This window comes from Podarcis filfolensis, assembly GCF_964270895.1.
Source record: "Podarcis filfolensis genome assembly, chromosome: 17".
Classification (NCBI taxonomy): domain Eukaryota; kingdom Metazoa; phylum Chordata; class Lepidosauria; order Squamata; family Lacertidae; genus Podarcis; species Podarcis filfolensis.
The window spans coordinates 28,601,147-28,624,886 of record NC_139621.1 but is presented as its reverse complement, the minus strand read 5'-3'; positions in this window follow the sequence as shown (position 1 = coordinate 28,624,886).

The window sequence follows — 23,740 nt, the reverse complement described above, 5'->3', positions numbered from 1 at the left end:
ATTGAAGGTTGTCCAGACAGAATCTGGTTGAAGAATAAGGAACCATGAAGAGGGAGAGCAGGATACTTAAAGTTGCTCATGAACAACAAGAATCATCCCGTCTAGACTGAGCAGAAAGTTGGTATCTATAATGGAATATATCCCTATTTAAATTATAGAAATTATTTGTGAATTTGCACCTGGACCTATAAATATACAGATTTTATGCAGATTTGAATAAACTTGAATCTTCTTTTCTCGTGATGAAAATCCTCTTTTGTTGCCAGTGCATAACTGGTATATCCTCCAACATTTATCCGATGACAATAGGGACGTCCTATTCCAAAATAATAAGAATAATCTTTATGCCCTGCCCATCTGACTGGGTTATATAAAAACATAATAAAACATTAAACATTAAAAGTCTCACTTGTGGGGTGCCTCAGGGTTCTGTCCTCTCCCCCATGCTTTTCAACATCTATATGCAGCCGCTGGGAGAGATCATCAGGGGGTTTGGGCTGGGTGTTCATCAGTATGCGGATGATACCCAGCTCTACCTCTCTTTCAAATCAGAACCAGTGAAAGCGGTGAAGGTCCTATGTGAGTGCCTGGAGGCGGTTGGAGGTTGGATGGCGGCTAACAGATTGAGGTTGAATCCTGACAAGACAGAAGTACTGTTCTTGCGGGACAGGAGGCGGGCAGGTGTGGAGGATTCCCTGGTCCTGAATGGGGTAACTGTGCCCCTGAAGGACCAGGTGCGCAGCCTGGGAGTCATTTTGGACTCACAGCTGTCCATGGAGGCACAGGTCAAATCTGTGTCCAGGGCAGCTGTTTACCAGCTCCATCTGGTACGCAGGCTGAGACCCTATCTGCCTGTGGACTGCCTCGCCAGAGTGGTGCATGCTCCGGTTATCTCCCGCTTGGACTACTGCAATGCGCTCTACATGGGGCTACCTTTGAAGGTGACCTGGAAACTACAACTAATCCAGAACGTGGCAGCTAGACTGGTGACTGGGAGCGGCTGCCGAGACCACATAACACCGGTCTTAAAAGACCTACATTGGCTCCCAGTATGTTTCCGAGCACAATTCAAAGTATCGGTGCTGACCTTTAAAGCCCTAAACAGCCTCGGCCCAGTATACCTGAAGGAGCGTCTCCACCCCCATCGTTCTGCCCGTACACTGAGGTCCAGCGCTGAGGGCCTTCTGGCGGTTCCCTCAATGCGAGAAGCAAAGCTATAGGGAACCAGGCAGAGGGCCTTCTCGGTAGTGGCGATCAACAATTACCTGACATTCAGAAGACATCTTAAGGCAGCCCTGTTCAGGGAAGTTTTTAATGTGTGATTTTAGTGTATTTTTTGTTTCTGTGGAAGCTGCCCAGAGTGGCTGGGGAAACCCAGCCAGATGGGCGGGGTACAAATAATAAATTATTATTATTATTATAAAAACATTTTTTAAAACTTCCCTATAGAGGGCTGCCTTCATATGCCTTCTAAAGGTTTATAGTTACTTATCTCCTTGGCTCAGGGGTTGCATAACTCTGTACCCTCCAACATTTCTCCAATGAAAATATGGACATCTTTAGGAAAAGCGGGGCATTCCAGGATCAAATCAGAAACTGAGACAGCTTCTGTAAATCTGGGAATGTCCCTAAGAAATAGGAACACTTGGAGGGTCTGAACTTGATGCCCTAACATTGAGTCAGTGTTTGATATACAGGTTTGGGCCCCTGAAGCACCAGAGCTAAAATAGCCCAAAGGAAAAGAAATGTATGTATTTAACTTTCAGGCCCACCCAGTGCTGGATTTACGTATAAGCTAAATAAGCTATAGCTTAGGCCCCACTCTCTTGGGGGGCCCCAAAAAAAATTAGAGGGGGGGGAACGGGATGTACATTTCCAAAATATAAGATAAAAAACAAATAAAATAAAACCTACATACAGCAACAGCGTTTTGTGTTGTGTAGGCTCCTGTGATGTAAGTAATGGGCCCCGCCTGCTAGCCTGCTCCCTAAAATATCACTGGTTTGCTCATTTCTATATACAGGGTGCCTACATTCTGCATGTGCAAATGGCTTTAGATACCTATTATGTTCATAAATTACCATACAGCATATATTCAACATAAAAAACAGTGACAATTTGTTGTTGACAAAGGACAGCTGGACATATAAAAGCCCCATTACCGTCAGTAACTTAGGGCTTCATGAAACCTAAGTCCGGCCCTGGCCCCACCACTTAAAATGACCTCCATCAATTAGCCACCTAACATTTGAGTAGCTTACCGTACTTTTTCATGTATAAGACTAGGTTTTTTTACTTTAAAAGGTTAAAAATCTGGGGGTGTCTTATACATGGATAGTGCATATGCCCATTTTCTAAACTTGGGGTCCCCAAAAGTAGGGGACGTCTTATACATGGGAGTGTCTTATACATGGAAAAATATGGTAATCTACCAATTAAGCCAGTAAAATCTTGTGGCCCTATCATCTAATGAAGTATGGGCAATTCCACAGGAAGTTCAAAGGAAGCATATTTTAGATGTGGTGGGGACATACAACCCAAACAAAAATCCTAGGTTTTTATAACACACACACACACACACACACACACCCTACAAAACTATCAGTGCTTCTCGACAGCAGCTCACAAATTACTCTATCTAGGTTGGGAGGCATTCTTGCCAACTGTTTTATGTAACAACGCAAGATTTGCAACATGAAAACACTGGTGTTAACCAGGGGTGTAGCTAGCAATTTGAAATTGGTGTGCTCAGCAGTGGAGCGTTTTCTCCCCATACCCATAATCCTCCAAGGTAGATGTGGCGTTACAGATGCTATGATCACTTACACAGCAGGTGCAGTTAAGATACTGATATCAGAGATGCTGATAGTGGGGAAGGGAGGGAGAGGGGAAGTGCATGCATCTCATAAGAAAACATTGCCGTTCCTCAGGAATGCAAAACCATGTGCGGCGTGCATCGTCTATGCTGGGTCCACGTCTTCCATTAAAACTTGGGAGAACTCTTTTTTCAACTTCTCCATGTCCACTTTATATGCCTGACATTATTTCAAGTCTTCAGCGCTGAGTGGTGCCCCTTGCTGCCGTCCTCTGAAGGCCCAGTCTGCATTCCACAAGTGGGACGGACAATGGGAGAGTCTAGCATCCCCGGGCTTGTAGAGCTGGAAGGGACCCTGAGGACCATCTAATCCAGCCTTTCTCAACCTGTGGGTCCCCAGATGTTGTTGAACTACAACTCCCATCACCCATAGCCAGCAAGGCCAAGCTCAAGGATGATGGGAGTTGTAGTCCAACAACATCTGGGGACCCACAGGTTGAGAACCACTGATCTAGTCCAACGTGCGATTCAAGAATATGCAGCTGTCCATGTGGGGGTTGAACCTGCAACCTTACTATTAATCCCCTTCTTTATGTCTGAGTTACTGATGCTGGCTTTTGCGGGGAGTGGAGTTAGTACTTTTACTATTGTTGAATTGGAAATAGAAACGTCGGAAGCTGCCTTATAATGAGTCACACCTGTCACCTTCTGCATGAGATACGGTTCTTCATCAATAGATTTATATTGGAGCGGGAGAAGATAACAGTGGCTATGGTAATGGGAGTGACAGAAAGCCGCTATGTGCTGGGGACCTGGTTGCATTGACTTCTTGATTTTTAAAGTTGGTGCTGAGACAGTGAAGAAGAGAAGAAGAGTTTGGGTTTGATATCCCGCTTTATCACTACCCGAAGGAGTCTCAAAGTGGCTAACATTCTCCTTTCCCTTCCTCTCCCACAACAAACACTCAGTGAGGTGAGTGGGGCTGAGAGACTTCAAAGAAGTGTGACTAGCCCAAGGTCAACCGGCAGCTGCATGTGGAGGAGTGGAGACATGAACCCGGTTCCCCAGATTACGAGTCTATCGCTCTTAACCACTACACCATACTGGCTCTCAGTGGAAGCTTCTCCAAACCATTTCACTCCAGTCCTTTTATCCTCCAGCCTCCAAGTCCTCATTGCGATGGGGTGGTGGTGGTGGGGTGGGGTGGGGTGGGGAGATGAAAGTGGACAAAAAGGCCAGGGAATGGTGTGATAGTGGATTAAAGGAGAGTTGGCAACCCTTTAGCATTTGAACCCCTCACCCCATGCCAAGCACCTTCCGTCGTAAAGTTGCTCTGTAACAAAAGCACGGATCAGAATGCCTGTGATGCAAATAGTCGCTTTATGCCCATTTTATGCCCCTCCACCCACAAAAGCCCATATTACATGCAAGACAGGAAAATGAATCTCATAGTGTGTGGCCTTTCCCCAACGCTGACAGTTAGCTGAGCCGTTCATTTGAAAGCTCATTGTAAAAGGAACAATAGAGCCATGTACCAGTGCTGCCAAGTGAGCCCCAAAAGACATAAAATAAGGGAATATGAAGAAGGGGCGGGGGGAGGAACTGTGGTAGGAAGGGGAAGGAAGAGCCTTAGAAGCAAAATACCACCATCACACACACACACACACACACACACACACACACACACACTATATATATATAATATTTCTGTACTTCTGTATCATAAAAATCCTCAAAGCAGTTTGCATCATGGATGTCTATATACAACAAAAACCACATAAAATTTTTAAATCAGAGGCATCAACTAAGTATTAGCAGAAATATTTTTTCTTTTCTTTTCTTTTCTTAAAAATGTCTGCAGAAGCTTGGCAGCATAGAAAAAGTTTTCAGCAAGCGTTTAAAGGTTGAAACAGAAGGTGCCTGCTGAATCTCTCTGTTGGCAGAGCCTTCTGCTATGTAACTAGTCTCTTCGCTAGTATATGCTGTCTCTGGCACTAATTAGCTGTTGAAGTTGGGTGAAGGAAGAAGGTAGAAGACAAGAGCACTGAGGTCAAAGTCACAGCACCCGACATTAAGGATTGGATAAAAGGTTGATCAGAAGATGTGGATCACATCTACACTGTATATTTAAAACACTCTTATCCCACTTTAGCAGTCATGGCTGGGAATACTGGGGACTGTAGGTTGTTGAGGGGCTGAGTGTTGTTAGGAGACAACGGCAAGAAAAGGTTTGGTCAACTGACCAGTCAGCTATGATCAGACAATGGTTTGGCACACCAACTGGGCTACGGGTCCTGCAAGGTTTCTTCTCTTTAGTATCCACATGGGAAATCACCATTATCATCGGGTTGGGAGAGATGTGGTTGACACTCAGCTCTACGTCTCCCTGTTATCTTCACCATTTGAGGTATATGTGTGTGTGTGTGTGTGTGTGTGTTTTAATATATAATTTTCAACAATCATTCAACATAGGTCACATCTTATACAGTTGGGTTTTTTTGGACTTCCATCAACCACATCTGAAAATTTCCCCTTTTTCACTTAATTTACATTTCTTAATTTCACTATTGCTTTTAATTATCTTATCTATTGACTCTCTCATCATTCTTACAATATTTCATAAATTTCTCCTTACAAAACTTATTGCAGTCCTACTAGCGTAATCTGTTGATTACAGCTGCTTTTCAAATAGTTCGCATATTTATTCCAGTCTTCTGAGAATGTCTGGTCCCGCAGGTTTCGAATCCTTCCTGTCATCTTATCTAATTCTGCATGGTCCATTAATTTTGTCTGCCATTCTTCTTTTGTCTGTAATTCTTCTTGTTCCCATTTCTGTGCCAACAATACTCTTGCTGCTGTTGTTGCATAGAAGAACAATTTTTTGTCCTGTCTGTTAATATCATCACTTACGATACCAAGTAAAAATGCTTCTGAGTTTTTTAAAAAATGTATATTTCAGCATCTTTTTCATCTCATTATATATCATTTCCCATTTGAGTTACAGATAGGTAGCCGTGTTGGTCTGCCATAGTCAAAACAAAAAAATTTTTTTTCCTTCCAGTAGCACCTTAAAGACCAACTAAGTTAGTTCTTGGTATGAGCTTTCGTGTGCATGCACACTTCTTCAGATACACAGATATTCAGATACACAGATATTCTGAAGAAGTGTGCATGCACACGAAAGCTCATACCAAGAACTAACTTAGTTGGTCTTTAAGGTGCTACTGGAAGGAAAAAATTTTTCCCATTTGAGGTTATACAGCGTCCTTCAGTTGCAATTGGCTCCCAAAACTGAAGCCGTGTCCTGACAAGATGGAGGCGTTGTCGGTGGGTGAGTGGTTCCCAGGTCCAGGAACTGGGTCAGCAGCCTGCCTTGGATGGGGGTCAGACCCCTCTTAAAGGAGGACACTACTTGAGCCAGCTGTGTCACTGGAGACCCAGGTGCCTTCAGTGGCATGGAGTGTCTTCTTCCAGCTCTTGTTCATTTGCCAACAACAGCCATCTAAACAGAAACAGCATGGCTGTGGTGATCCATATTCTGGTAACCTCCAAATTAGACTACTGCAAAGTTCTCTATATGGGACTGATCACCCAAAAACTGCAGCTGCTAGATGACTGAATTGTTCAGCCAACTGGAGTCAGGTAGCACCAATTCTTAAAAGGTTGCATGGGCTGCCTGTTCACTTCAGTGCCATATTCAAAGTGCTGGTAGCTACCTTTATGATTTGCAGTCTAAATTCTTGATGCAGCACCTCCCCTCTAAAGGTAAGGTACCCCTGACCGTTAGGTCCCGTCGCAGATATAAATATTGCCCAAGTCTGTCTAAAAAAACTAAATATCCCTTTTCACTCTTAAAAAGCTTGCATGCTTTGACATAATTGCATAGCCATACATTTTTGCTTCCCATTCTGACTGAGAGTTGCTCCTTCTTCCAATTTCTAGTACAGTGGTAACTCGGGTTAAGAACTTAATTCATCCAGAGATCTGTTCTTAACCTGAAACTGTTCATAACCTGAGGTACCACTTTAGCTAATGGGGCCTCCAGCGGCCGCCCACCGCAGCAGGTCTGTTCTCATCCTGAAGCAAAGTTCTTAACCCGAGGTACTATTTCTGGGTTAGTGGAGTCTGTAACCTGAAGCGTCTGTAACCTGAAGCGTCTGTAACCCGAGGTACCACTGTATAACACAATCTTCCTGTCATAATCATATAAAGAAAGTAGCTATCTGTGTTCTGAAAATACTCTTTTTGGTATTGGTTAATAAAAATAAGACAGGATCTGGATCCACCGTAACTACCTGATTAAACTGGTCTAGCAAAATTCATGGTTCAGGCCTGAGACTTATGAGAACAACTTTGCTATCCCCACTGAGCCAAGAGTATGAGGAAATAAAGGAAAGATTTGATGGCAAACCTGCAGGAAAGGAATTTCCTCTTTTTAGGTTCCACCCAAAACTTGAACCTGAGTATCTTCCCCAATGAGGCAAGATCTGTACAGGCTTTCCATGTCTAAGGTTAAACTTGTGGGGCGAGGAACAGAGGGAAATAATTTAGTTAGGATTCTTTTTCTCTTGATAGGATGCAATAGTTTCTACTTTCATTTTCTCTCTCTCTGTGTGTGTGTCATAGTTGATTTTTGTGCCTTTAATTTTCTGAATGCTGTTTCTGGCCCTGAAGATAGGAGCAAGTGACATAAATCCCAGGCAGTCTTGATCACTGTCACCCATGTCGTGAACCTTGCTGTTACTATAATAGGGTTTTAAGCTTTGCCATTTATGGACTTGGACTGTACTGAATTGATTGCCTAGCATTCCTCAATAGTTTTGCATCTGTGTTGTAGCTTCATGGTGGCTTTACGGATATAATTTTTATATATGTTGCTTTGCATGTCATAATGTGACCCAGTATTTCAATCAACAAATAATTGAAAGATGCAAGAAAGTGCGAGGAAAAGAGAAGTTTTCCTTTAGGTTAAAGGGCTGGGGAGCCAGTGAAGTGTAGTGGTTAGAGCACTAGGCTTGGACATGAAAAATTCAGGGTCAGGTCCCTTTAGGCTGAAATAAGTTTGCTCCCAAATATCCTGCTGTGAATAATGAAAATGCATTTGTATACGTTATACATCTCTTTAGCTATGATTGATATAGAATGGCAATTGCAGCTGATGTCCCTGTCCAAGTCTAATGCTATATGTAATCCCTCAATTATTAGTTTTGTTTGAAATTTTAAACAAGAAGTAAATAATGTTGATTTTAAAACATATTCTCCTCTGAATAATTACATTGCATATTCAACACACTGATGCTAGAGGAAAACCATGGTTAGACAATGTCAGGGTGGACATCTTAATAGGACTTAGCCATTCCCACTCTGTGCTAGCCAACCAGCGAGGTCTGATATTGAGTCCCTAGCAAAACTGAAGCAATTGGATGATTGAGATCTTTTTAGCTTAAGACTAGGTTTCTCATTCAAAATTCAAATTTGACCCAGTGGTATTTGTCCCCTGTTAAATTAGCAAAAATGTACAGAACGAGCGCAAATACTTGCTGGAAATGTAAAGAGAAAGAAGGTACTTTTTATCATATGTAGTGGACGTGTAAAGTTATTAAGAATTTCTGGGAGATGATAGATAATGAAATGAAAAAAAAATGTTTAAAATAACTTTTGTTTTAAAAAAAACAACCCAGAAGATTTCTTACTAGAAATTATAGGTACCAAGATTCCAAAGGACCAGAAAAGATTATTCATGTATGTGACACCCAGGTGCTACTAGCCCAGAGGTGGAAGGAAGACACAACTCTGACCAGAGAAGAATGGCAAACCAAGATGACAGATTGCAGAAATGGCAAAATTAACGGGGAAGCTCGGAAATCAAGAAGACAAGAACTTTTAAAAAGAGTGGGGAAAGTATATAATTTATGAGACCACTGCAAGCAGGTTAAAACATTGGCAGGATTTTAACCACACTTGTAAAGTAACAAAAAGTATGGATAATTTAGAAGGATAAGAATTTGGATAAATATTGATATGCAGCTGTAAATATTATCATTAGGACCCATAGAAGGGATAGGGGGAAGTCAGGAGATTCAGCGTAATCTCGATATTTGGATTTTGAATTGTTATTTGTAATATGTTTATGCTATCTAAAATCAAATAAAAAATTGTTACAAAAACAAAATTCCAATTTGAAGCTCAGGTTTGAAACAATGTCTTTGAAATTTGAATGGTGAAATTTAAAATGTTGTCAAATATATCTTCAAGGTGTCATTTTAGCTATAAAATTCCCATAGCCATGAAGCTCACTGGCTATCTTTGGGCATGGGAGGATGCTCAGGTTGTTAGGGATGATAAAATGCCACTCGGAGCTCTTGCAGGGTGGTGGAAAGGCAGGATATAAGTAACGGAATATGTTGGTGGTTTATTAAATTCTTCCTTCAAGGTGGACTCTGCACTGTGCAGCATCTACAGATATGTCATCTTTGCAGTGTTGCCTCACTGAAATTGTGCTGTAGTGGAGCCTGAATGATTATTTTGCACTGACATCATTTGTATGACTCCAAAGACAGTTTACCTGTGCAGCTACATTCCATCTTAGCTTGCTTTCATAAAAGTCAGAAAGGATAAACCTGTGCTGGTTCCTTGCCAGAGCTTGCCTTTTCACCCACAAGATCCAACAGTGCAATCATTTGCAGTCTACTCGGAAGCAAGACCCACTGAGTTCAATAGAACTTACCCCCGAGTAAGCAGATATAGGATTACAGCCTAAATATTAGTTTAAGTTCCGGCACGTTGTACCTAAGATAAATCTGTCTGGGTGTCTGAGATATTCTGCTAGCTCACAGCTGCAAGTTGTTTATTATTCCTAAACTAAGTTTGGGGCGAACCATTCTTTGCATGAACTGCTTGGTAATGACTGTGGGTTGGGAACCAGAAGGTATGGTAATAATGTAATTCCACTCCTACCTGCAGGACTGATTCCAGAAAGTAGCACTGGGCAACATCTGCTTGGCTGTTGTGCTCATGTCTACCATGATCTTCCACATCTACAACATATTGGCTGAAAATGGCTGCAAAATACTGGATCAGCAAAACTCCTTGCATTGTGGTTCCTAAGTGCCTGACAAGCAGTCCTTGGGAACTGCTGTGCAAAGGACATTCACGGTCTGATTTGCCAACGCCTAAATGATATTGAGCGTCAGAACAACTTGGCCACAATAAGGAAATTTTGCCCATGGTATGACCATTTCCCATCCTTCCACTTTGAGCCTCTGGCACCCTATTTGAATAATCTAGCAATTCCAAAATATAGATGCGCCTGAATGTACTGCCCTCGGCTGTACTTGAGGGATGATTCTAACAGATTCCATACGAAAAACACTTATGTCCCTGCGGAGATGGCAACACCAAATCAGTGGTGTACGCCATCCTCACATGCATTCTTTACAAAGACCTGAACAATGAGATTATTACGCCTCTTTTATTGATCATTCTGGGTCACCCAACCATTGCCACAGTGTCGTTTCTCCTGGCAGATCAAGAGGAGCAGATGACTGCAAAGGTCGCAAGGTTTCTAGCTGGGGCAATCAGAATAAGGTCCACTATTTGACTGCTGATTCAGGACCCTAAACTGTGTTTTATATAACCGACTTTTATTTTGTTCTGTGTATATCGCAATGCTTTTTGTTGCTATGGCCGATGGCTGATGCAAATAAAGTTTCATCCAACCATCCATTCATTCACAGATGGGTGGGACAAGCCATTTGTCAACCATCTGACATCATAATGATGCCAAGAGATTGGTAAGTGGGATGACTCTGTCTCCTGTCACAGCTGGACCAAAAGGGGTGGGGACGGATAAGATCTGGTCTGCCAGTCCTAAAAGGTTCTATATGACATCCCTTGGTGAGCTCATCAGGAGGGTTGGAGCGTGGTGACACCAATATGCAGGTGACACCCAGCTCTATTTCTCCCTGTCATCTGAATCAGGTGAGCCTGTGCAGGTGCTTGTTTGGTGCCTGTGGGCAGTAATAGATGAGATGAAGGCCAATAACATGATGGTGAATCACAAGAGGAAAGCTCTGTGAGCTCGTTTTCAACCAATGGTATTTCCTGGACAGGTCTGGCCTTGTCATGGTAATCCATGCTCTGGTAAACCCCTGCTTGTGACTAGTTCAGAATCTGCAAGTAGTGTTGGATGTGGTTACCGGAGTGTTGAGGGGTTTAGTGAGACAGAATCATTTGACACTGGTTCTGAAGGATGTGCAATGGTTGCTGGTCTGCTTCCAGACCCAATTCAAGGTGATACAGATAACTTACGAATTCCCAAATGGCTTGGACTCCAAATGGACCAATATTGAATTAATACCTCTTTATGCTCCAGCCTGAGGGCCTTCTTTGTAGTGGCGCACACCCTGTGGAACACCCTCCCATCAGATATCAAGGAAATAAACAACTATCTGACTTTTAGAAGACATCTGAAGGCAACTCTGTTTAGAGAAGTTTTTAATGTTTGATGTTTTAGCGCATTATTATTATTATTATTATTATTATTATTATTAGCGGGAGGCCCTTCTCAAAACTGCACCATCAGGAGTGATACATCATACAGTCATGTGGGGAATGCATTTCTCTGTGGTGGTGGCATCCCACTTATGGAATGCCTCTCCTCAAACATGTGGGCAGTGCCAACTTTGTCTGCTTTGTCTGAAAATGTGGCTACTTGCTCAGTTTTGGAGGGGATGTTGATGGAGTTAGTTCAATTGCTGGAGGCCGGGTAGTATGCAAATAACTTTAGAGGTTACGCTGGCTGTGGTTTTCATTGTTCTAGTGTTAATGGTTCCTGCTGCCGATCGGAATCTAATTATATGATTTTTACGTGTTTATCTTTTGTAAACTGCTTGGGGATTGGCTATGATGGATGAGCTGGAAATGTACTTTTCCTGCATTAAACACTCCCACATTTAGACAACAAGGATGTCATGGGGAGGCTGTAGTTTAGCAGCTTCCCCTGACACATTAGTTTGATGTGCATCGAAAGCATTATCTGTGCAGGAGAACCCAAACGTTCAATCCCCCTCATGCAGTATGAAACGATACAGCTTAGCATCAGATAATATTATCACTTGGGGCTTCTGGTGTTTCAGCTGGAAATGCTCATCTCCACTCTGGAGCATGACTGCTTCTCCACAGTCTTGTGATAAGATAAACTATCTTAGGGACTCCTTTACAAGCCACATGCAAGGAAAAAGAAGAGGGAAGCTCAGATAAGCTCAGTAGCAGGGACCCAGCTCTCTGGAGCAGCCTTCCCCACCCTTGTTGTTTTGGAAAACAAGCCCCATACCCCCGTTTCCCATCCTGGCTAAGGATTTTGGAATATGAGTTGTAGTCCAAAACAGTCCAGAGGAATGACTACTGGGAGGAGTGCAGAAAGCAGAAACTCCATAGCACACCTGTATCAGCACAACTAGATGACTTCACCTGCCCCAAATGCAACATAGAATCATAGAACTGTAGAGTTGGAAGGGACCCTAAGGGCCATCTAGTCCAACCCTCTGTTATGCAGTAATCTCAGCTAAAGCATCCATGACAGATGGCCATCCAACCTCTGCTTAAAAACCTCCAAGGAAGGACAGTCCACCATCTCTTGTGGGAGTCCATTCCACTGCAGAACAGCTCTTATTGTCAGAATATTCTTCCTGATGTTTAGTTGGAATCTCCTTTCTTGTAACTTGAAACCATTGGATCTAGTCCTAACTTCCAGAGCAAGAGAAAACAAGTTTGCTCCATCTTCCATGTGACAACCCTTGAGATATTTGAAGATGGTTATCACGTCTCTCCTGCGTTGGTCTCTACAGCCACTGCAGCTGCTGTAACTCTCTGGTGACTTGACTTCACCCCTGAAGGCACATTTTCCCATTGTCTCCTAAGACAGATGGATGTCCACACAGTCCTGATAGTAAAGACAAGAGCTTATGTGTTTTATGCAGGCAGGCCTATTCAGGAGTTTTAATTTCTCCATCCAAGCTGGGGCAGCCACTTTCAGGATGGGTTTGTTTTGTTTTCTGCTATTTTGTGTTAGATTGTATGCGTATATACTGTTGCATACCATCTTGCTATTTTATGAGTAGGTGGTATATACATATTTTATAAATAAAATAAGACAGAAATGGCACTCAAGTGGTTCTTGGTCTGCATTCTGGGAGAAGTTAGACGGTGAACGTAGCCATAGGCTCAAGCTATCAGGAGAACTTTTGTGAAGATAATCCAGTAAGTTTGGGCATGTAGCCACAGGAAAAGGAGTTACAGGTAAGTGGGACTTGCAGCCTTGTTTGGGGCAACACCTTCTGGAATCATTTCACAATGAGCCATGGAGAAACACTTTGGTCAATATTTATGACCTACCGTAGCGATTTCATGTCATATCAGCGTTAGGAAATTGAGCCACTCACCAAATCAGCTTTGTTATCCTTAATAGAAGCTTTGTCGATGTAGATCATCAAGCATTTATTGTCTGTTTATTGACGTTACCATTCAGACAAAATTGTTGACTAATTAATGTCCGGTGGTTTGTTCCCGCTTGCCGCCAGGTTGTGTCTCATAACCTTTCTGAGCTCCGTCTGTTGGCATTCCTCCAAGATATTCCTAACAAAAAGCGCCAAAGCTGAGTTTTGTAGCATATGGTGGTGATGTGTCTGTTCATTAAATCATTAGCAGCAGCGGATAACCAATGAAGGGTCTGTGTGGGATGAGGGAGTTCCTGTCCTTTTAAATGAAATCGCCAACCCACAGAGTTATTGCCTTTTGCTGAAACACAGCCTGAAATGACTCCCAAGCAAGGTTCTGTTAGCATGACAAATTAATTCACATCCGCCTTTGATCACTGCTTGAAAAGTTTTCGGAAGGCACGAGTTTCTGGCAATCATGGTTTTTATATATATAAAGAGAATTCAGCTTTGACTCTTGCCTTCCAAACTGCAAATGCCAAATGCATCTCCCTGCAGCTAGAGCGCAACTCTAGGAAGAATAAAATCTGGAGGACTTAGTCAGAAACCGAAGATATGAACAGGAACCTGGCTGCAATGTGCAGGACGAATGTCCCGTTTGCCTTGTTACGAGAGCTCTGCATGTGTGCTTGAAAGCAAGCTCATCTTGGAACAGGCCTGTCTTGCTGTCATGTAATGTGTCAAAGGCAAATTAAAAAAAGGGAGAGGTTTCTCAATAAAAAAACAGAATGGAACACAACTAGCTATCGGCCTAAGAGGGAGAGTGCATTTGGAAATATAGTTCGGCATATATCTAATGTTTACCACTTTGCCACTTATGCCCCAGGCTCAAAATGCATAATAATGCAAATTAGCACACGGCGCATGGAAGAGCTGGAATTGTAAAGATAACCATACCTAATGCAGGCGATGACAGAACATCTGCTCTTTAATTAATCTTACGTAAAAGCTGGAGCTCGGCATTAAGATGCAGAGTGTTTATGACAACTGTTTTTATTCTCATAGTTAACATGCTCCTGGCCTCCCTGGTAGAGTTGTTTCTGCTTTGTAACGTGCATATAAAGCTCTGATAAACAACGGCAGCCAACCAGAAATAAAAAATAGGAGAAAGCTGGGGATTATTCAGGGCTTATCTTGTAAAGGAAGAGAAGCCTGCCTGGAAACAACACATTCTGACCTAGAAGTTGCATATATATATTTTTTTAAAAAAGAAGGGCTGTCTCACAAATGCACATTCTTCACTTGATGGCTGTGACATCACGTGATAACTTGCAGATGTGAATGGGTCCTCACAGAAACAATCAAGTGCAGAGAAGTCGTGTTTATGCATGTATGAACCAGTCTGAAGCCTGCAAGCGAGAAACGGGGGCGATTCTGACAGTGAGGGAAGATCTCTGTGTTCAGAGATGCTCTTCTTTCCAATCAGCCTGCAGGGCGGAAGAATAAAAACATTTGCATGGGGGTAGAAAGAGATTTGAAAGCCACCTGGGCCTCAAGTGGCAATGCTGGATGATGGAGTGCCCCCAGACTACACACTTGCTTCATGGGGGAGAATGTGTCCCATCTAGAATTGAAGTTGTGTAAACATAGCCAGGCTTGATTTTGTGGGGGGTCTTTTAACATAAAATAATGTACACTTAGCGGTGGAAGTAACATATTGCAGTATCTGGGAATCAACCTTATGTGTTGAGTAGGGGGAGAGAAATGGTTCAGAGCTCAGTACCACCATAGAAATGTATTACAAGTAAAGGTGGTGTAATTAATTTGCATATCCTGTTTACAATTTGCATGAGACCAAAGCTTGGCTAATAGGCTTTACTTCTTCTGCATTTATTTCTTCATGAGATTTAAAGTGGGATATAGGCATAGTTTTGATTATATATATATATATATATATATATATAATCCTAACTTTTCAGCCTTGAGGGTCAATACAGCAGAAAATAAAACTGAGGGCCTTACAATTCTAACATGAGCTGCCACAGTTGTCTGTTGCAGTTAACAACAACAACAACAACAACAACATTGTAGGAATAAGGCCAGTGGGCCAGATCCTGTGTTTACCAACCCCCCACAGGTCATTTTTGACAAGGGGTGGGTGACTTTTTAATCACTTGACATTGCCATGGCATAACCCATTTTTTTCTTTGCCACATAGCTTGAGTTCAAGCTGGGCTGCAAAAAATAAATAAATAAATAAATAAATAAATAAATAAATAAATAAAGATATACTCCTAAACTTAAGGAAGTCACATCAGCCCTGGAATTGGAACAGTATTTCTCTCCCATTGTTTCCAATTGCCCATCCCGTAACATCCTTTTGTTAGTGCTCACAAAGTGGAAGCTAGATTCAGGTAGGTAGCCGTGTTGGTCTGACTCAGTCGAAATAAAAATAAAAAATTGTCCAGTAGCACCTTAGAGACCAACTAAGTTTGTTCTCTAAGGTTTGGGGTGGGGTTTTTCTCAGAAGAGTAGTAGGAGATGGGTGATTGACTCAATGGTTTACCTCCTACTACCCTTCTTAGAAAAACCCCACCCTCCCACTATATATAAGGGTCTGGCGAGTTCTGTTTCAGTGTATCTTAAGATGTGTGCATGCACAGAACAAACTTAGTTGGTCTCTAAGGTGGTACTGGACAACTTTTTAATTTATTTCAAAGTGGAAGCTGATGATGATGTTGGGCAGACTAGAAATGTATATAATAAAATAAGCAAATAAACCTGAAGTATTCCTTCTGGCCAGGGACTCAACTGGTAAGGATAGAGTTTAGAACAAGTCTGTCGCTGAAGACTCATAACTTCTTGAGATCACTTGAAGCTGCAAGTCTCCTCCGCAATATCTAATGGAGTCTTCCTCTCTCTGCAAACCTTCACAATTTCCACCTTCAATTACTCAGTGCTGGTCTTTCTATCTTCTCCTTCCTCAGAGATAGGCAGCACTTGCTGCAACTCTGCTGCTCGTTCTGATCTTTGAGCTCTGTATCGTCTTCTCCACACTGTTACCTACCTACCAGGCACCATCTTCACTCTGACCATGCTGTGCTTGCCCCCTTTTATTCTCTCCAGCCATAGCCTTCAAGCCAATCAAAAGCTACACTCCAGCAGCCTGAGAGCTCTTTGGTTCCTAACTAAGAACCAATGAGCAAAGGTATTGGTTCCCTAATTGACCTATCACTGCCTGGTTTTGCTGCCCTGCTTTTTGATTCTGCTGTCCACTATAAAAGCGCTGGACTCTAATGACACTGATATAATGGTAAACCTTTTGAGGCAAATAGTTACTTCCTCTGACATAGACTTTATCGGTCCTGCTGTTTCCTGGCAGGCTGCCAACAGTATACCACATATGCAACAGGGCATTCAGACCTCAGTTAGAAGTAAGCTGCTAAGCTTTTAACAAGTCACAAACCAAATAACTGTTTTACATAAAACACCCTTATTAATTAATTTACAAAACATATAGACGAACCTTTCTTCCCAGGCTTTGCTGATTCTCCAAGGCAAGGAGAGAGAGGAGGATAACTGGCTGATTTGGGAGTGGGGTACAAATTAAACAATTTTATTTGGGGCAATTTGGATGGGGAATGAATTAGCTTCTCTTCTGTGAAATTTAAATTCTAGCAATTATTTCTCATTTTGCATCTATGTGTGTCAATTAACAAATCCACATTTTATGCAAATTGGTATAATCTTTTGCCCTCTGTTTTCATATCTTCTTTCCTGCAGGTGTGTCACTAAACAATTATAAGGTTATTATAATTGTATAACTGATAGCACCAAAAAGAACCAAAAATTAAAAATATGTTGGATTTTGCACCACTTTCTTTCAACTGTGTTAAAGGGCCTTTTTTTAAAAAAAAAAGCAAGGCAGCACCCTGATATGTTTATGAAACTTCATGCATTTAGTAGGCAGGTTTAGATCTGTACTTTAGAAGTTCACTTGCAACCATATCTCCAGTGGTCAGAGGTTATACAGTGGTACCTCATGTTAAGTATTTAATTCGTTCCGGAGGTCTGTTCTTAACCTGAAACTGTTCTTAACCTGAAGCACCACTTTAGCTAATGGGGCCTCCTGCTGCTGCCACGCCGCCGGAGCACGATTTCTGTTCTCATTCTGAAGCAAAGTTCTTAACCTGAAGCACTATTTCTGGGTTAGCGGAGTCTGTAACCTGAAGTGTATGTAACCCGAGGTACCACTGTAATCTGTGGGTTGGAGCAGGGAAAAGAAACACACAACACAATGGATCTGTGGGTTTACTTTTCCACAATGAGAAAGTCATAGTTAAGGCAAGAGGCTTGGTTGCTTTGCCAAATGAAGTAGCAATTATTGCTTGCTTTCTTTTTTAAGCACCAACCATGTGCGTGGCCCATAATGGTACATGTAAGGTTGTAGCCACTATCCAACTGCTTAACTCTGCAAATGGATCACTTGCAATGAAGGGTGTGTATGGAGATTTAAATGTTATATATAAATGAATGAAAAATGAAAATTAATTGGTTGGATCCAGAATTAGGTAAACCTAGAAAAAACACATTGAAGTCAATTGGAATGAACTGAATTCCATTTATTTCAATCGGTCTACTCTGTGTCTACTAAGCCTAGGTCCAAACAAATGAGATTAAGCATACTTAACTTTCAGTTGGATTTGGGACCCCTGGGGTGACATTGTCTTGTTATTCTTCTTACCTTGAACCTTAATAAACAATTCTTTTTTTTAAAAAAAGTATTCCTATATTACTTAAATATGTCAAGGCATACGAATAGATGAGGGCTGTGTTCTCTATTTTCTTTTCCTTCAGAAAATTGTGTAGCTCTAACCTTGATTGTCTAATAATGCCTGACCTTGACTTTATGTAGACTGGAAGGATTTCAAGCTAGGTTTTATCAGGATTAGCTTTTTATCTGCAGAGGAGTAACCAAGCAAGTAACTCATCTCTTTTTCACCTCAGACTCTTAAGATTTCTCCTCTAATTTCTAAAACAACGAGGAGCAAATCAAGTAAATAATTGTGATGGGTACAGACTCAGCTATATGACCTTCATGGAGAGGCCAGAGATAGATGAAGTGGTAATCCGTTGCTGGGATCAAGATCAATGCCTTCAGGTAACATTAGCCAGGCTATGATGGAACTCACAGTAGTCAGGCCCCAGAGCCACACAGCTCACATCAATAGATGTCCTCCTTTTGAGCATCCACCATAACCTTTGTGCAACAGGAGACACGGACGATGCTGGCCACGGAATCCCACAAACTCAGTGGATTTATCCCATTTTCATGACTCCCCTGCAACACAAATTGACTTTCTGAGATTGGCTCAGAAAATGAATACCCAGGACATTGCTCTGTGGTACTTTGCTGTGAAATTACTTCTCTGAATGAGGGAAAAGGGGGGTGGATATTGAATTCCTTTGAAAGCAAGTAGCATAATATCTCTGGAAATGAAAATCCCGTGGAAGTCACAAAGGGAAGAAGACTGAAGGGGATATGAAAGCTTTATATCTCTAAATGTTAGGCAGGCTGTGCTTCTCTTCTTCCTTTGTGACAACAATCAGAACTGTTCCTTCTGATGTTGATACAGTGAGGGCTGCATGGAAGCTCCTAGATGCTTATATTTCAGATTTGTGTTTAAATTTTTTTCCCCTTAAAAGATCTCTAGCAAATGCCCTGAATTGTTACCTTAATTCCCTGGCACAGTCTGTATTATTTCACAATGCATGCAGTCTCTCAAGCTTAGTGATAGGTGATTTGCTTGGTTCCATCTTTCGGCTTTGGAATGCATCCCAAGTCACTAGCCTTACGGTTTCTTGCCATATTTCTTTCTCTTCCTGGAAGCCCACGGGGTGTGGAACCTGTGGATCTCCAGTTGTTTCACGACTACAACTCTCATCATCCCTGGCCATTGGCCGCAGTGGCTAATGGGAACCAGAGTCCAGAAACATCTGCAGGGTCACATGAAGCCTGAACAAGCTGTGACAAGGAGCGTCTCCCGCCTAACCTTGCCTCCTTTGATCTCGCATCCACCACCTGCAGGACATTCAGCTGGTACAATCTCTTCTCCTTAGCCAACTCTGCAAGCAACTTCTTTATATAACTAGCAATATTGCTCCTCACATTTTCCAGAAAATGAGAACGTGGAAACTATGATCTCTTAAATGTGTTGGGTGGGGGGCGGTTTCATTGGTTTGTCTTGCTTTTGTTCAATTATGTATTTTGTGTTTTCAGTTTGTATTTTTAAGCTGTGAACCGCCCTGTGATCTTCGGATCAAGGGCGGCACGTGAATTTAATAAATAAAATAAAAATGAATATTTTGTAGCCCTACCCGTGTAATAATTAGTGATTATAGAGTTGAATATTGTCTCTAATCATTAAGGGTTGGAACTAAGACCCCACCCTTTAGCTTGCTTTTTGTGGCTGCATTCATTTTCCTATGTCAGCCTGTCCATTAATAAACAGCCTCTAGCTCTGAACCCACAAAGTGAGTGACGTTCCTTTGTATTAAATTAATAAGAACTCAACACCTAGAATAATCCATTACTTTTTGCATGCAGCTTTGAGGGGAGTCTGCTTGTATCATGAAAAACCATTGACATTTAGAATGTACATTGCAGATAAATCTCTCTTAGGAAACAAATCTTTGATAGCTAATGTCCATTGCCTGACAGGATGAATCGGGTGGAAGTGCCATTCCGGTATCTCAGCAACATCTTCCATCCAGCCATGAAACTCAATTTAAGCCACATCTGTGTTTTGCTCCCTTGGTAAAGAGATGGAGAGTTTTTCTTCAAGAGCTTTCTGGAAGGTAAAGTCTGAAGTCACCCTGCATTTATTTTTTGAGTCGACACAGAATTCGTTCAGTGCATTAGGAAGGGAGGGAAAAAGTAAGCTACGTGTCAGGGGTGTTAGTGGTGGTACTTAAAAGGAGAAAGTAATAGTCTTGAATTTTCCATGTTGATTTGACAAAGTCAGTGATGGCCGTGGATACAATACCCTGTGGAGCTGTCACATTGCCGAATGACATCTTTTTATCCAAAGTGAAAATGAAATCTCAAAGTAATGAAGTTCTATGAGATTTCCAGGGCAGCTTGTAAGAGAAATAAAGCTCACTGTCATAACTAGTCATTTCTATACAGTGGTACCTCAGGTTACAGACGCTTCAGGTTACAGACTCCACTAACGCAGAAATAGTACCTTGGGTTAAGAACTTTGCTTCAGGATGAGAACAGAAATCGTGCGGTGGCGGCATGACAGCAGCGGGAGGCCCCATTAGCTAAAGTGGTACCTCAGGTTAAGAACATTTTCAGATTAAGAACAGACCTCGGAACAAATTAAGTTCTTAACCAGAGGTACCACTGTACCCAGAAAGGGCTCCCAGCTTTTCATCCTCTTCATTTTTTGTCTTGGCTGAATTCACAGGGCAGTTTACTCCATTTCCTCACTATCTGTTTGTTTCCACATTATATTCGAGCTTTCACACAATGTAAAATCCACTTCTGGAAAGCTAATGGAATATAGTGCTTGTTTAGCGCTCATTTCTGTGTTACACGATTCCAGAAAGCAACCGGTTTGCAGCCCCCTTAACCCAGAAGATCATAGGAGTAAAGTGACAAAGTCTGAGACAGTATACTGGTGTACAGTGGTACCTCGGGTTACATACGCTTCAGGTTACATATGCTTCAGGTTACAGACTCTGCTAACCCAGAAATTGTGCTCCGGTGGCGCGGCGGCAGCAGGAGGCCCCATTAGCTAAAGTGGAGCTTCAGGTTAAGAACAGTTTCAGGTTAAGAACGGACCTCCGGAATGAATTAAGTACTTAACCTGAGGTACCACTGTATGGTTCTTTCTGGCGGAATCATAAGGGAACAGAAAGCATGTATGTGCAGAAAGGGCGAGGGAATAGCACTGTCGTCCAGTGATGTTCACTGTTGTGTCACACCATGTCCACTGGCGCAAATGAAATTTCGTGTGAATTGCCGGTATATTCCTCAAAGAGCCACAGTTCCATAACCCAGCATGTACTGCATTGTAAAAGGAACATTAGAAAATGGGGCTGTACCTGGGCACTGTGGAGACTGAAATGAGGAGAAATCTCATCATGCTTCCAAAAAGCACTTTATTTCCAGATAAACAACATTAATCAAGACTCTATTACCCATTCGAAAAAGTATTTAATTTTCCAAGGCAGTGCCATTTTAATTGCAATCTGCTGGATGGTAATACCAAATATTGAAGGGCTGGAGTGAGACATTGTGAATATCCAAAGAGTATTTCCTCTAGTAGTAAATAATACAATAGCACATTCAGTATTGGACCGTTTGCCAACTTTTAATGGCTCCCCAGAGCTGCCGGAGGCAGTGACTCCCTCTATATCATGGTAGAGTCAATTCAGCAAGCCAGTGTGATGGAAGTCCCAGGTTCGGTCATGGGACAATGGGTTTGTTCAGACCTGATAATCTTTTTCTGATTTCCAACTCATAGGATGATGCTCTAGGAGTCTAGGCAAATGGCTAGTCACCTTGTTGCATCTAAAGTAAGCCTTTGGGATCAGTTTGGAGACATAGGGCCAAACTAAAAGGTACACATGAGGGACACCTATTAAACTGAAAATCAAGTGAGGGGTGCAGCACAGAGGAACAGCAGATAGGTGAAAGTGCTTAGCCATTTCCCCATCTGAACTTTCCTTACTCTGAACTGGTTTCTGCCATCTGCGTTTCTCCTTAGAAGAGAACAAGATTCCTGTAAGAAAGCAGCTGTTGGGGGAGGAATTGACTAGAAAAACAGAAGAAAGGGGAAAGGTGAAGTTGCAACTGTTCCTCACTGGGTTTCTTTCAATGACCACAGCCTCCGAAGCTGCTTTTCGGTTTAAATTAAGTACCATATTTTTCTCTCTATAAGATGCACCAGACCACAAGACACACCTAGTTTTTAGAGGAGGAAAACAAGAAAAAAATATTCTGAATCCCAGAAGCCAGAACAGCAAGAGGGATCGCTGCGCAGTGAAAGCAGCGATCCCTATTGCTGTTCTGGCTTCTGGGATAGCTGTGCAGCCTGCATTCGCTCCATAAGACGCACACACATTTCCCCTTACTTTTTAGGAGGGAAAAAGTGAGTCTTATAGAGCAAAAAATACGGTAAATTAATTTAAGTTCAGGTGTCTCTCCATATGCTGTTTGGCTTGGCCCATAGATAAAGCAAAGCATATATTTTAAGATCTGTTCCCCCCACCCGCCGGGTGCAACATCTATTGTGTATAATAGATCTGTGATGTTCTGAAGGAAAGGATATCTCATAAAGGAGATCTCGCAATCTTCCTTGCCCTAGAGCTCTTGCATCTGAGCTCATGAATCTATGTGTGAACTGAAAAAGATTACTCTTCTTCCCTGTGCTCTGTATCTTCTGGATCCCCCCCCCCCCACGCACATACCCAACGGCTGTTTTTATGTGACATAAAGTTTTGCTGACATGATCATTCTCAAGAAGTGCATTTCAGATGAATGGCACTTGCAGCACTGGAAGGCAAGTCTCACACCGAGCAAGGATGACGAACAGGTACTAATCAATCTTTAAACTCCCCTTGGAGAATGAATAGATTTGCTTCCTCAACCCAGTCTCTTGGCTTGAACTGTGTCAGTGTGCATCCCAGAATAATCCATGACAACGTTCACAGGGATGCCCTTCTTTTTGGCAACTGCTCTTTTCTGCAAGATGATGGGTGGCTTTGCAGAATTTCTTGATTTTCAAACAAGAATAACGTGTCATCTCTGAGATTACAGAAGCTGGAATAGTGTTAACTGCAGTGGCTACTACAGTATCTGAGTTTCAGTAGTGCCACCGGGGCTCAAGGCTTGTCAATTTTTCATTTCATTTTCATTTCACTTGCAATTTGTACACCACCTTTCTATATTATTATACACAGGGCAGTTCACAGCAACAAAATATACAAAAAACCCCCACAAACCTTATAATAACCTGAGCCAATACAAAAACTCATAATAAAGCAAAACTTTAAAATGGAAGGGCTTATATCAAATAAAGTAATATTCAACAATCTATTGGAATATAATACTATATAATAAAATTAGCTCTCAAAACATGAGCAAATAGTAAACAGAAATACACTCTTAACAGTTACAATAAATATATATGATGGTGATCATGGTGGTGGTGGTAATAATAATAATAATAATAATAATAATAATAATAATAATAATAATAATAATAAACTATATAAAACTATTTTTTAAAGCTATTCTTTCAAAAAAGAAAATTCCTAAACTCCTCTTCTCCCTTCCCAGCTGCTTCTGCTTTTCTTATAGTCACGGGAGAGACTAATTGATCAGTTTGACTCGATCAATTAGGGTGGGGGATTATGAATATTATCTGTACTACTGCATAACAACAGTAAGTGCACTTCCTCAAGGAATTTGCACATT